The sequence below is a fragment of the Leptonychotes weddellii genome, chromosome 5 (assembly GCF_054177405.1).
Source record: "Leptonychotes weddellii isolate Sample4059 chromosome 5, ASM5417740v2, whole genome shotgun sequence".
Classification (NCBI taxonomy): domain Eukaryota; kingdom Metazoa; phylum Chordata; class Mammalia; order Carnivora; family Phocidae; genus Leptonychotes; species Leptonychotes weddellii.
In genome coordinates, this window is record NC_138373.1 from 91,272,343 (window position 1) to 91,286,397 (window position 14,055).

The 14,055-nt window shown below is 38.0% G+C and overlaps 1 long non-coding RNA gene across 2 annotated transcripts in view; it reads left to right on the forward strand.

Annotated features, from left to right (window-relative positions):
- Positions 1-14,055, forward strand: part of LOC115939891 (uncharacterized) — a 168,544-nt gene that overhangs the window by 81,319 nt on the left and 73,170 nt on the right. The window contains exons 4-5 of one of the 2 annotated variants that reach the window (XR_014145650.1): positions 248-407; positions 9,889-10,097. This is a non-coding gene — a long non-coding RNA (uncharacterized LOC115939891). Of the gene's footprint in view, positions 1-235; positions 408-9,888; positions 10,098-14,055 lie in introns of both variants that reach the window. The other variant, XR_014145649.1, reaches the window with a different exon arrangement.

The following is a 14,055-nucleotide window of genomic DNA, read 5'->3' on the forward strand; positions in this document are numbered from 1 at the left end:
TTAGTGCCATTTTTCCAATAGCATTTGCTCATGTTGTCTCTCTGTGTCACATTTTGGTAATTCTCACAATGTTTCAAACTTTTTCATTATTATTATATTTGTTATGGTGGTCTGTGATAAGTGATTATGATTAGCTGAATGCTCAGTGATGGTTAGCATTTTGTTTTAGCAATAAAGTATTATTTATTTAAGGTATGTACATTTTTAAAAAATATTTTATTTGTTTATTTGACAGCAGTGGAGAGAGTGAGAGAAAGCTAAAGCAGGAGGAGCAGTAGAGGGAGAGGGAGAAGCAGGCTCCCCACCGAGCAGGGAGCCTGATGCAGGGCTTGATCCCAGGACCCCGGGATCATGACCTGAGCTGATGGCAGACGCTTAACCAACTGGGCCACCCAGGCGCCCCTAAAGTATGTACATTTTTTCGACATAATGTTATTGCACACTTAATAGACTACAGCATAGTGTAAACATAATTTTATATGTATTAAGAAGCCAAAAAATTCATTTGGCTCACTTTATTGTGATATTCATTTTATTGTGGTGGTCTGAAATTAAAGCTGCAATATTTCTGAGGTATACCTGTACTTTAACCAGTGAGGTTTTTGTCTATATACTTGTAAATGATCTTCCATGCAGCCACCAGATTGATATATTTTTAAATGCAAATTTGAAAATGTTTATCCTCTGCTTATCTTTTAGTGACTTCCTACTCCCTGCAATATTTAGTTTAATCTTTTGAGTATACACCATACTTATCTTGTGTAGTATCCCACATTCTGTTTGTCTGATTGTATTACTTTATTGTTTAAAGTTGTTTTTTCAACATATACAGGTGTGTCCAAAATATGCTGTTTAATTTCCGTAATTTCTGAATTTTATCAAATGTATATCATGTTATCTGTAATATTATCAGTCTCGGCTTTTTCATTCAAATGTAGCATTACTAGGATTCTTCCATATTGATGTGTGTAATTTCATTTATTCATTTTCGCCACTATATAATATTTTATACATATTCACTCTTTTGTTGAAGAACATTTAGGTGTTTTGTGTATTTGTTTTTACTATTACAAGCAGTCATAAAGCAAGCATTCCTATATTTGGGTTCTGGTGTACATAAACTAGTTTCTCTTAGGTATATAGCTGGGAGGAGAGTTACTTCTCTCAAAAATGCCTAAATTGATTTATATCCTTTCCATCGATGTTTAAGACATATGTTGACCCACATCCTCTCCAATACTTGACATTGTTTGCCAATCAGATGGGTAGAAAATGGCATGTCATTATGGTCTTGACTGTGGTCCTGATTACTGTTGAAATTGAATATCTCTTCATTTTTATTGAACTTAGTTTTTCTTCAGGTGTAAACCTGTTCATGATCTTTGTCCATTTTATTTCCAATGGGTTGGTCCTTCTCCCATTCATTTATAGTTGTTCTTCTTATAGTCTTGATACTAATCCTTGAATCAGTTATGTGTAATGAGTATATCTTCTTCAAGTTTGTGTCTTGACTTTCCATTTTCTTTAAGGTGTTTTTGATGAATACACATTCTTTTTTTTTTTTTTAATGAATACACATTCTTGATTTTATATAGGTAGACTTTTCCTATCCTTTAGGTTTAAGAATTCCTTTGCTAGTCAAAAGCCAAAAACATATTTATCCATATTTGCTACTAAAAGTTTTAAATTATTACTTTTGATTTTCAAGTCCTTAATCTCTCTGTGGTTGATTAGTATCATGGTGTGAGTTAGAAATCCAATTTCATTTTTTATGTGGATAATTATTTTTCCAGCTCAATTTATTGAATAATTCCTTTTCCCCCACTAATCTACCATGCTTCACTTTCATACGTCAAAATTCTCCCCCTCCTACAGCACATATTGTTTTAATTACTATACCCCTATAATAAATAGAAATTGAGCAAGTTTCCTTTTTTATTCTTCTTGCATGTCTGATTATTAGTAAGAATGCAATATGACTGTATAAAAGCAGAAGTGATTGTATTTATAGACATGAGTCCATTGGTTGAAAGTGTTCAAATTGCTACAACTATCAGCCATGTCTTGTAATGGGGGTGAAGGGGTACAAAAGCACCTGGTCTGGGGCTCCCAAACGGGCCAGGTTCAGCTACTCACCACTGACAAAATCCAAAGGCAGAGAGTGGTGGTGGTAAAGGAAGAAATTTATTTCAGTGAAGCCAACACCAGGAAGATAGTGGACTAATGTCTCAAAAACTGTCTCCAAAATGCTGAAAATACTTCTAGGTTTATATAAGGAAAATGTGAGACAAAGGTTGGTGGGTACATGCAGATTAGGTTGATTGTTTATTGTTGGCAACCACAGGAGGTACTGCTGGCTTGGGGCAATTGTTACTGCTTGAGGGGTAGTTTTGTTTTTTTGCCTGAGTTAAGAGATGAGCTGGAAAGAAGAACTTAATGAATTAGAAAGTACAGACTGAGGTCCAAATGGAGGTAGTTGAAGTCTTCTTTTAGTCTTGCTAAAGGAACCATGAGCATTGGTTAATCCATTGAATAGGTTAAGAAGAAGTCATTTAAGGAAGCTTCTTTTGTGCTCCTTTATATTATAACATGTATGACATTATATTTCAACAATTTATTTACATGTCTTTCTTTTTTACTAGGCTGAGATTCATGAAAACCCATATAAATTCTATTCTTTTTGCATTTCCAGAAGTCTGGAACATGCTTAGCAAATAATAAATGCTTAACTCATATTTGTTGAGTGAATACGTAGATTTGGATCTACTAAAAAGAATCCTGGGAAAGTCACTGGGACTTTGAGAGTTCAGGGCAAGTCAGGACAGAAGATATGTCTCAATGAAGCCACAAGCTTAACCTAAATCACTGAGTTTTGGGACAGTTGATTGCCAGATAAAAATATATTGTGAGAGTAGGTTGGTGGTGTTCTACCGTACACAACCAAATAATCAGATTGCCCCAGTACCTAATACTGGAAAATGTCATGGTACCAAGATATAGAACAAACTCACAAAATATAGGAGTAGAAAATGTAGCTCTAAACATCATGGTGGCCACAACAGAGGAAAAATGAAATACTCAACAATCTCACAAAACATTGGTACTTCTAACATATCCCCAGGATATCAAGGGGCTTATTGTTCCCATGACAAATTTGAATGATATTAAATATTTTGTCCCCTGCTAAATAGGAAATTGAATTGTACAGAAGTCATTATTATGTGTGCTCTGTGTTCCTTAAACTCTTGAGCCACTGACTTTAATATTCACAGTTCATCAGCGTTTTTCATAGAAACTTACGGTATAATTATCACTATATTTTTCATTATTAATTATTTTCTAAACAATAAGCTTTAATGTGATCATCTGAAATTTTATATGTATATTTATTAAATTTCTGGAATTTCCTTTGAAGTGACTTTCTTTACCTTTGCATCAGACAGTTCTCTGTGGAGACTCACTCAGATTCCCAGAGTTGGTATGAAGATTAAGCTGAAGACATTTGAGATATAGCAGACACAGAAAGAAGCCTTTTCAGAGTTTCCCTTTTATCTGACTAATAGGCAGAGAGTGAAGCTGCCATAAATTCCCTCTCTGAGAGAGCCTCACTCCTAGGGAGAAGCTGACCACTCACACAGGGATGAGAAATTGCATAAACACACATTATCACAAACTGTCATACCTTCCATTTGTTTCTCTAAAAGCCCATTTGCTCTTCCCATGGAAGCCATTTCTCCCTCCTCCCATTCCCCTATTAAATTGGTATATAAACTCTTATCTCTGGCTATTCAGGGAACCTCTTCATCTGAATGCTCCTACACTGTGTGAATAAAATGTGTTTTCTTCTGTTAATCTCTCTATTGTCAATTAATTTGAAGACCCCTAGCTATAAGACCTAAATCAGTAGAGGAAAAGTTTTCCCCAAATATGTTCAAAATTGGTTAAAGCCAGTTTGTTTTTATTTCCTGGCTTGATTTTGAAGGAGGGATTCTCTTTGTGCTATCTATCAGAAGACAAAGAAGTAAATGTTCATAAGAACATAATGTCTCTATTAGAAACTCATTAAATTTGGTTGATTTTCAATCTGTTCAAAGAGAAAGGAGAAGGGAAGAAAGATAGGAAATGGAATATCAGAGTGAGGTGTTGGGTGGGGTAGTTGAGAGGTAAACAGGGACCTTGGCTGCTCATATTTTTTCAAGTCAAATAGCTTTCTCATTTCTAGGCCTTTGGGATTACTGTGGCACCTGGTCTTCCTGACAGTTATTTCTGTGGAGGAAGAAAAACTTTCCTCTACCCTCTTAAGTTCTATAGCAGCAGCCTGCAAATTAAATTGGCAAAAGACAGAGAACAGAAGGAAAAGCATATAAATTTTTATTGATATTAATATTTTCAATTTTACATGCATGGGAGTTCACAGAAAAGAAGTAAAAGCTTGAAAAGGTAGTTAAGCTTGAGAGCTTATACACCATTTTAACAAAGGGCAATAAATTGTAGAAAGTACTAGATAAAGGAAAGGGGGCTTTTGGAGGAGGTAAATACGTGGGGAAACTAATGGAAGATAAAGATTATATTAGTAGGATTTGTTTGTGTAGACTCATCTGAGTGCCAACTTCCCATATTCGTGGTCCTAGAACTCCCCTGGAAAGACTTATGGCTGTCATCATTTTTCAGAAATTTCTACTTTTAATCAGATAAGGGAATCTCCAGGAAGATTTCTTTCTCTATCTGTTCATTTTCAATTGCCTTCTGTTTGAAATAATACATATTTTGGCATATTTTGGGATACCATATTCTCCTTCATTTCTCAGAGCCTCCCATTATGGTCCTTTACAGTTTTCTGTGACATCAAAGCAATTAACGTGTCCATAACAGTTTCCTAGCCTGCAAAGAAAAAAAAAACTGGACTAAGACTACTTCCAGCTCTAAATTTCTATAATTCTATGAACTGGCTAACACAGGACAATTCAAACTCTTCCAGGCATAACTTTTCCCAAAGTTACTAACATATAATTGAACTTTACATTGTCTGAAATCAAGGCCTTTCTGAAGATGTTACTCAGAGAGTGACTCATAGTTTTTGGCCTCACAGTATCCTTCTTCAGGTCCTGCCTTTCCACATTACTTCAGTTTCACAGCAATTAATAATAATAATAACAGGCAATATTATTAATGTTTACTATGTGCCATAGTGCTAAGTGCCTTACATACATTTTATCATTTAATTTTCACAATAATTCCATAAAGGGTGGTATTAATATTATTCCTTTTTGTAGCCTAAGAAACTGACTTACAGAGGCTAAGTACCTTGTTCAAGATTAAACAGCTGTTAAATGGTGAATCCGGGATTCAAACTCAGTCACTGACTATAGAGCTACACGTGTGTTTATCCTTTAAATTGTGCAGCACTTAATTCAAGTCAACTTTTAAGTGTTGTTTCCCTTTTTTTAGAACAAACATTACATGAATACCTTTTTTTAAGAGCCCCATTTTACACAACTATCTAAATGAAAGCACAGAACACTTCCCCAACTTTGGCAGGGCAAAGATGTTTGCTGTGTATCCTTCCAAGCCTTTGCATTTAGGGAAAAATTTGCTTCAGTGGAAAACCCCATTGTATATAGCACACTTTCTTTGGTTATCTGATTCTAAGCCTAAGAGAGCTATTTTACACCTCTGTAAGTTTGTTAGCAATTCAAAATTGATTGATACATCAAAGCATTGAAAACAATACAAAATAATTCTTGCTCATGGATATGCAAATTGTGTCTGTTTAAGTGGAGGACAACCCACTTGCCCCACCCCAAGCCAGTTTTGCTTTCATTTGCACATTAACTTCAACATTTCTTTATTCCCCATAAATTTGTTCTTCTTTGACTTCTTTGAATAGGTTATAACATCTTTCCTTGTCTTTCTCTTGTAATTAATGAGATAAGTAAAATCTTTAACAATAACAATATAGATCTACATATAGAGATGTGATTTAGATTTTATGACTCTCTTGCATCACTTCCCATTGGTCTCCTCTAGTCACCAGGTTGATGGATTATTTGTGGTTTTGCTCTCTTTGATTTTGTTTTTTTTTAAGGCAGCTATCTCTTAGGAACCCCACACAGACTGGCCACACACACACACACACACACACACACTCTCTCTCTCTCTCTCTCTCTCTCTCTCTCTCTCAAGGTCACAGTGAGACAGGTCCCTGGCATGTTGATTTGGCCATTCACCAGGAGCAGCTGGTAGCAATAATAAAACCTTGTGGTATTCCAGCACTCAAATTTCTGCTCTCAGGTTATGATCTCTGAGTCTTTTTTTTTTTTTAAATGCTCTCTGATTCTATTGTCAGCTTCTCCTTTATATAAGATTGTCAATCCCCTCCAAGACACAGAGTTAACCATGCTACCACAACCTTGACCTCTCTTAAATACTCCAGTCTCTGGGAGCATTTTGCTTAAAGGGTGGTAGTGTACCAAGTCTGTTGCAAAGAACACTTGGTGCTAGGTTTTTGCAATATGTCTCATATCACTCCACATACACTGAGGTGCATTTGCTGCCAGAAAACAGAAACCATTTACCAAGAGCCCTCTGATCTCCAGTGCCTAAGTTGCTGGGTCTACTTCTGTTCACATACTGTCTGGGGCCAATGGAATAGAGATGGAAGGGATGCCAAGAAGAACAAGAAGAGGCACTACAGGGGAGGAAAATAAACTTTTCCTCTACCCTCCAAGGTTTTCTGCCTGGTGCCATACAGATTCGGCTGATAAAAGACAGATTAACAGGAAAGAAACAACAGAGTTTATTAACATGTGCAGTGTACATACATACAAAAGAAACTCAGTGGTAAGTCAAAGGGGTTGTTAGAGAATTTGGACTTACATAACATCTTAACAAAGAACAATAAATTTGTAGGGAAATGACAAGAAAACAAGAAGGGTTTTAGGCTTCCAAGCGTGGCAAACTATGGGAAGGTAAATATATAAGGGAAACTAATGGAAGATAAGAGTTGTTTTAGTAAAGTTGATTATGTAGATTCCTCTCAGTGCCATCTCTGGGCTAATAAGAGTCTCTGGCGATTAAGAATCTAAGTGTGTTTTCAGAGCTAGAACAAACCACCCTAAAATTTGTATGGAACCACAAAAGACCCTGAATAGCCAAAGCAACCTTGAAAAAGAAAACAAAGCTGGAGGCATCACAATTCTGGACTTCAAATTATATTACAAAGCTGTAATATAGTAGGATGGTATGATACTGGCACAAAATAGACACATAGATCAATAGAACAGAATAGAAAACCCAAAAGTGAACTCATAATTATATGGTCAATCAATCTTCAGCAAAGCAGGAAAGAATATACAATGGAAAAATCCTAGAAGAGAACAGTCAGTAACTTCTTTGACATCAGCTGTAGCAACTTCTTTCTAGATATGTCTCCTGAGGCAAGGGAAATGAAATAAAAAATAAACTACTTGGGACTACATCAAAATAAAATGCTTCTGCAGGGCAAAGGAAACAACGAAACCAAAAGGCAACCTATGGAATAGGAGAAGATATTACAAATGACATATCTGATAAAAGGTTAGTATCCAAAATATATAAAGACCTTATAAAATTCAGCACCCCAAAAATGAATAATCCAATTAAAAATGGGCAGAAGACATGAATAGACATTTTTCCAAAGCAGACATACAGATGGCCAACAGACACATGAAAAAATGCTCAACATCACTTACCATCAGGTAAATGCAAAGCCAAACTACAATGAGTTATCACCTCATACCTGTCAGAATGGCTAAAATCAACACAGGAAGTAATCAGTGTTGGTGAGGATGTGGAGAAAGGGGAGCCTCTTGCACTGTTGGTGGCAATGCAAATGGGTGCAGCCACTCTGGAAAACAGTAAGGAGGTTCCTCAAAAAGTTAAAAATAGAGCTACCCTATGATCCAGCAATTGCACTGCTAGGTGTTTACCCAAAGAATACAAAAATACTAATTCAAAAGGATACATGCACCCTAATGTTTACAGTAGCATTATCTACAATATCCAAAATATGGAAACAGCCCAAGTGTCCATCAACAGATGAATGGATAGGGGCGCCTGGGTGGCTCAGTTGGTTAAGCGACTGCCTTCGTCTCAGGTCATGATCCTGGCATCCCGGGATCAAGTCCCGCATCGGGCTCCCTGCTCAGCAGGGAGTCTGCTTCTCCCTCTGACCTTCCTCCCTCTCATGCTCTCTGTCTCTCATTCTCTCTCTCTCAAATAAATAAATAAAATCTTTAAAAAAAAAACAAAACAGATGAATGGATAAAGAAGATGTGGTATATATACACAATGGAATATTATTCTGCCATACAAAAGAATGAAATCTTGCCATTTACATGGATGGAGCTAGAGAATATAATGCTAAGTGAAATGAGTCAGTCAGAAAAAGACAGATTTCATATAATTTCACTCATATATGAAATTTAAGAAACAGAACAAATAAGCAAAGGGAAAAAAGAGAGAGAGAGGCAAACGAGAAAACAGACTCTTTTTCCTCTTAAAGAGAACAAACTGATGGTCACTAAAGAGGAGGGGGTGGGAGATGGGTTAAAATAGGTAATGGAGATTAAGGAGCGCACTTGTGATGAGCACCCAGTGTTGCATGGAAGTGTTGAATCACTGTATTGTACACCTGAAATTAATATTACACTCTATGTTAACTAACTGGAATTTAAATAAAAACTTAGGAGTGCCTGCCTGGCTCAGTCCCTAGAACATGTGACTCTTGATATCAGAGTTATGAGTCAAGCCCTATACTGGGCATATAGCTTACTTAAAAAATAAATAAATAATAAAAAATAAAAACTTTAAAAATTTTTTGAAAAGAATCTATGTTTTTTTAGGCAAGTGGAAAGGCAGAGAACTTTTTTGGTATCTGATGTTTCTCAATTTCTTCAGATTACAATAATTCTTATGCCAAAGTGGCATACTTGGGAGTGACATATTTTGATCCCCTACACCCAAGGAGATAGAGAAGAAGGATTTTGAAAATATATCCCAGAGAATGGAGTAAAAGGGGTTGAAGTGTGAGAACCAGGGTTTGGAATACCAGGGAAGCCAGGAAGAGATAATGTGTCAAGTAGGGAGTGATTAATAGTGTCAAATGACACATGAGGACAAAGTAAGAAATGAGAACAAACTATTGGATTTGTTCATTATAATGTCATTGGGACATTCAACTGATGAATTTCAGTGGCTATTGAGTGGGAAGGCTAGACTGCAGTAGGTTATGGGGCAAGTGGTGGTGAGAAAGAGAACAATATTTATACTGCTCTTGAGAGGTTTAACAAAGAAAAAAGGAAATAGTAGAAGAGCAATGAAAAGGGTTGGCCCCAGAAATAAATTCTTCAAGGGAATGCTCACTGCTCTTTGTTTACATATAACTTACAAGGACTCTTTTTCATTAAACGCTAGGCCCTTAGGGTCCCAGGATAAATTAAAAAGCAGAGACCAGACTGATTCCCATAATCTTTAAAAACAATTATTAGCATGTTAATATCATGGAAGCAGAAACTCAACATCTCAATCTGAATTTAAGAAACTTTCTGTTCTGTGAAGAAATTATCTGTTATAATTGCCAAGTATACTACCTAACAAGCTAACTCAGAGCTTATGGTACAGAAAGGCTCACAGACAGATTAAGGTATCCAAATCACATGGATTAGTGAATCAGTCTGAAACAAGCAAGTGGTAAGGGAAAAGTGATAGAGTGAGATTAACACAATTAAGATAGGGTTCAAGTGAAAAATAAAAATGAAAAAGATAGGGCGCAAGTGGGATACAATGGCCTTATCACTTGAATGCTGGGATACATGATGTTCATATGTTCTGCCTCTCTCTCTGCTGCAGCAGCCTTCCCTGCTACTCACATGGTTTCAGGAACCAGACTTGAGAGGGGGAGAAGAAAAGATGTAGAGGAGTAGGGGACCCTATTCCAACCAGTCCCTGGAATTGAGCTGGATATCTACCAGACCACTCTGAACACAAAATCAGCCTGAGATGTAAGAAGATATATGTGGATCTCTACAAACAGAATATTGCAGGCGGTTGGTTTCAAGGTATGAAGTGGGGAGCTGTGATTCAGTGGGCACATATCCGAAGTTAAATGGAAGGGGGAGGGAGCCATGGTGATCCTGCACTGCCGGTGAGCGATAGCCTCCCGCGCTGGGGACGGGGCACAGACTTGCAGACCAGTAGCGGTGGGGAAAGGACTTTAGGGCAGCCCCCTGGACTGAAACCTGGAGTGGTGGGGCCATGCGTGTGAACTGGGGGCGGCTGGTGGTTTTAGAAGCAAAAAGGGCAAAGACGTGCCCCAACCTGGAGGCGAGGACTGGGAGTACTGCTGAGGGGTGCACAACCCAGGACACTGCAGTTTTTAGCAGCATAGACAGAAATGGAGATAGTGTGGCCTGGAGAGCTCACTGAAGAACAGACTGATCTCTCTGTTCTGAGGCAGGGGGTTGGAAATGATCTCTTCTGGTCTGACTCTTCGAAGAGACATGGAAAGCCACCAGGAAAAGCCATCAGAAAACAAAAGCCCCCCCAAAAATGGTTTTCACTGAGCCCATCCCCCCTGCACAGAGGACAGGGCAACTCTGCTTAAACAGGGTTGCCTGAGTAAAAGCGTGGCAGGCCCCTCCCCCAGAAGACAGGCTGGGTCAACAAGAGGCCAACAACCCTAAGGTCCCTATAAAACAGGTGCATCTTGCTTGGGTTGTGGTCAATAATTTGGACTCTGTACATTCCCTCAACCACCCCTCAACAGAATGACTAGGAGGAAGAACCCCCAAATAGGAAAGACTCAGAGACTGTGACTTCTGCCACAGGTTTACAAATGGATACAGATATAGCCAAGATGTCGGAAATGGAATTCAGGGTAGCAGTTGTGAAGACAATAGCTAGAATGGAGAAATCGATTAATGGCAACATAGAGTCTCTAAGGGCAGAAATGAAAGCTGAACTGGGAGAACTTAAAAATGCTGTCAATGAGATCCAATCTAATCTAGATAATCTAACAGCTAGGGTAAGCAAAGCAGAAGAACGAATTGCCCCTAGAAGACCAACTGATAGAAAAGAAGGATAAAGTGGAGGCCAGGGAGGAACAACTCAAAATCCATGAAAACAGAATCAGAGAAATAAGTGACACCATGAAACGTTCCAGTGTCAGAATTATTGGGATCCCTGAGGGGGTGGAGAGAGAGAGAGGACTAGAAGATATATTTAAGCTAATCCTAGCTGAGAACTTCCCTAATCTGGGGAATGAAACAAACATTTGTGTCTTAGAGTGCCGGAGTCCAGCTCCAGCCGGGGTGGGTCTCTCGTAGGAAAGGACGGCATCGGCAAATGAGGAGACACAGACACAGGATCAGGTTGCAAGCATCTCCTCCTGACAGCCTCGGAGGAACTTTATTTATATGTTAGGATATTTTTGTTTTTCCATACTTTCATAACATGTGATTATGTTTTTTTTACAATTCATAGCCTTCTTTCATTTTTCCTTTGTAATGATTAACATGACCTTTACTGACTTCCGCGAAAACTAAAAAACAGTATGCAAAGAGAAAGGTGCTAGACAGAGCGTGACCGTCTTGTTATTTTGTTCTATAGCGCAGGAGATTAGTTTCATTATGATTGCTTAGATTGGTGTAACTAAGATGAGTAGTCATTTTATCATGAAACCCCAGAAATATTCCCACAATTACAAAGATTGCCATTAACAAAATGAAAGAGAATAGCAGGAGCCAGCTGTGGAGTCTCCTGTTTTTCAGGATCGTCCCCCATACTTGGACCTTGTCAAACAGCATGAGTAGCTTGGCTCACGCCATTAGAGGAAGAGAGGACCCCTCCCAAGATCAAGGAAAACAGGCCAATGCCCCGGCATGTAATAGTAAAACTTGCAAATCTTAGAACCAAGGAAACCATCTTAAGGGCAGTTAGGGAGAAGAGATTCCTTACATACAGAGGGAGGAACATCAGAATAACGTCAGACCTATCCACAGAGACCTGGCAAGCCAGAAAGGGCTGGCAAGACATATTCAGGGTACTAAATGAGAAGAACATGCAGCCAAGAATACTTTACCGGCAAGGCTGTCATTTAGAATGGATGGAGAGATGCAGAGCTTCCAAGACTGGCAGAAACTGAAAGAATATGTGACCCCTAAGCCAGCCCTGCAAGAAATATTAAGGGGGGTTCTATAAAAGGAGTAAGACCCCAAGAAGGATATAGAATGGAAATTTAGAGAGACAATATGTAGAAACAACATGATGATGATAAATTCACAGGCAACATGATGATGATAAATTCATATCTTTCAATAATCACTCTCAATGTGAATGGCCTAAATGCTCCCATAAAATGGCACGGGGTTGCAGATTGGATAAAAAGACAGGACCCATCCATGTGCTGTCTACAAGAGACTCATTTTGAACCTAAAGAAACATCCAGACTGAAAGTGAAGGGATGGAGATTCATCTTCCATGCCAACAGACCTCAAAAGAAAGCTGGGGTAGCAATTCTTATATCAGACAAATTAGACTTTAAGCTAAAAACTGTACTTAGAGACACAGAAGGGTCTATCCAACAAGAAGATCTTACAGTTATAAATATCTATGCCCCCAACATGGGAGCAGCTATTTACATAGCCAACTGTTAACCAAAATAAAGAGTTATATTGATAACAATATATTAATTGTAGGAGACCTCAATACTCCACTCTCAGCAATAGACAGATCATCTAAGCAGAAAATCAACAAAGAAACAAGAGCTTTGAATGACATACTGGACCAGATGGACCTCGTAGATATATACAGAGCATTCCACCCTAAAACAACAGAATACTCATTCTTCCTGAGTGCACACAGAACTTTCTCCAGAATAGACCACATACTGGGTTGTAAATCAGGTCTCAACCAATACCAAAAGATTGAGATTATTCCCTGCATATTCTCAGACCATAATGTTTTAAAACTGGAACTCAATCACAAGAAAAAATTTGGAAGAATTCAAACACTTGGAAGCTAAAGACTACATGCTCAAGAATGTTTGGGTCAACGAGGAAATCAAAGAAGAACTTAAACAATTCATGGAAACCAATGAGAATGAAAACACATCAGTCCAAAACCTATGGGATGTTGCAAAGGCGGTCCTAAGGGGGAAATACATAGCCATCCAAGCCACACTCAAAAAAATGGAAAAATCCTGAATTCACCAACTAACTTTACACCTTAAAGAACTAGAGAAAAAGCAACAAATGATGCCTAAACCGCTCATTAGAAGAGAAATAATTAAGATTAGAGTAGAGATCAATGAATTAGAAACCAGAAACACAGTAGATCAGATCAATGAAACTAGAAGGTGGTTCTTTGAAAGAATTAATAAGATCGATAAACCACTGGCCAGACTTATCAAAAGAAAAGAGAAAGGACCCAAATCAATAAAATTATGAATGAAAGGGGAGAGATCACAACTAACACCAAGGAAATAGAAACAATTATTAGAAATTATTATCAACAAATATATGCCAATAAATTAAGCAACCTGGAAGAAATGGATGCCTTCCTGGAAACCTATGAACTGCCAAGACTGAAACAGGAAGAAATTGACAACCTGAATAGGCCAATAACCGGTAACGAGATTGAAGCAGTGATCAAAAACCTCCCAAAAAAACGAGAGTCCAGGACCTGATGGATTCCCTGGGGAATTCTACAAATATTCAAAGAAGAAATAATACCTATTCTCCTAAAGCTGTTTCAAAAAATAGAAACAGAAGGAAAGCTTCCAGACTCATTCTATGAGTCCAGCATTACCTTAATCCCCAAACCAGGCAAAGACCCCATAAAAAAGGAGAACCTTAATCCCCAAACCAGGCAAAGACCCCATCAAAACGGAGAATTTCAGACTGATATCCCTGATGAATATGGATTCCAAAATTCTCAACAAAATCCTAGCTAATAGAACCCAACAATACATTAAAAGGATCATCTACCACGACCAAGTGGGATTTATCCCCGGGATGC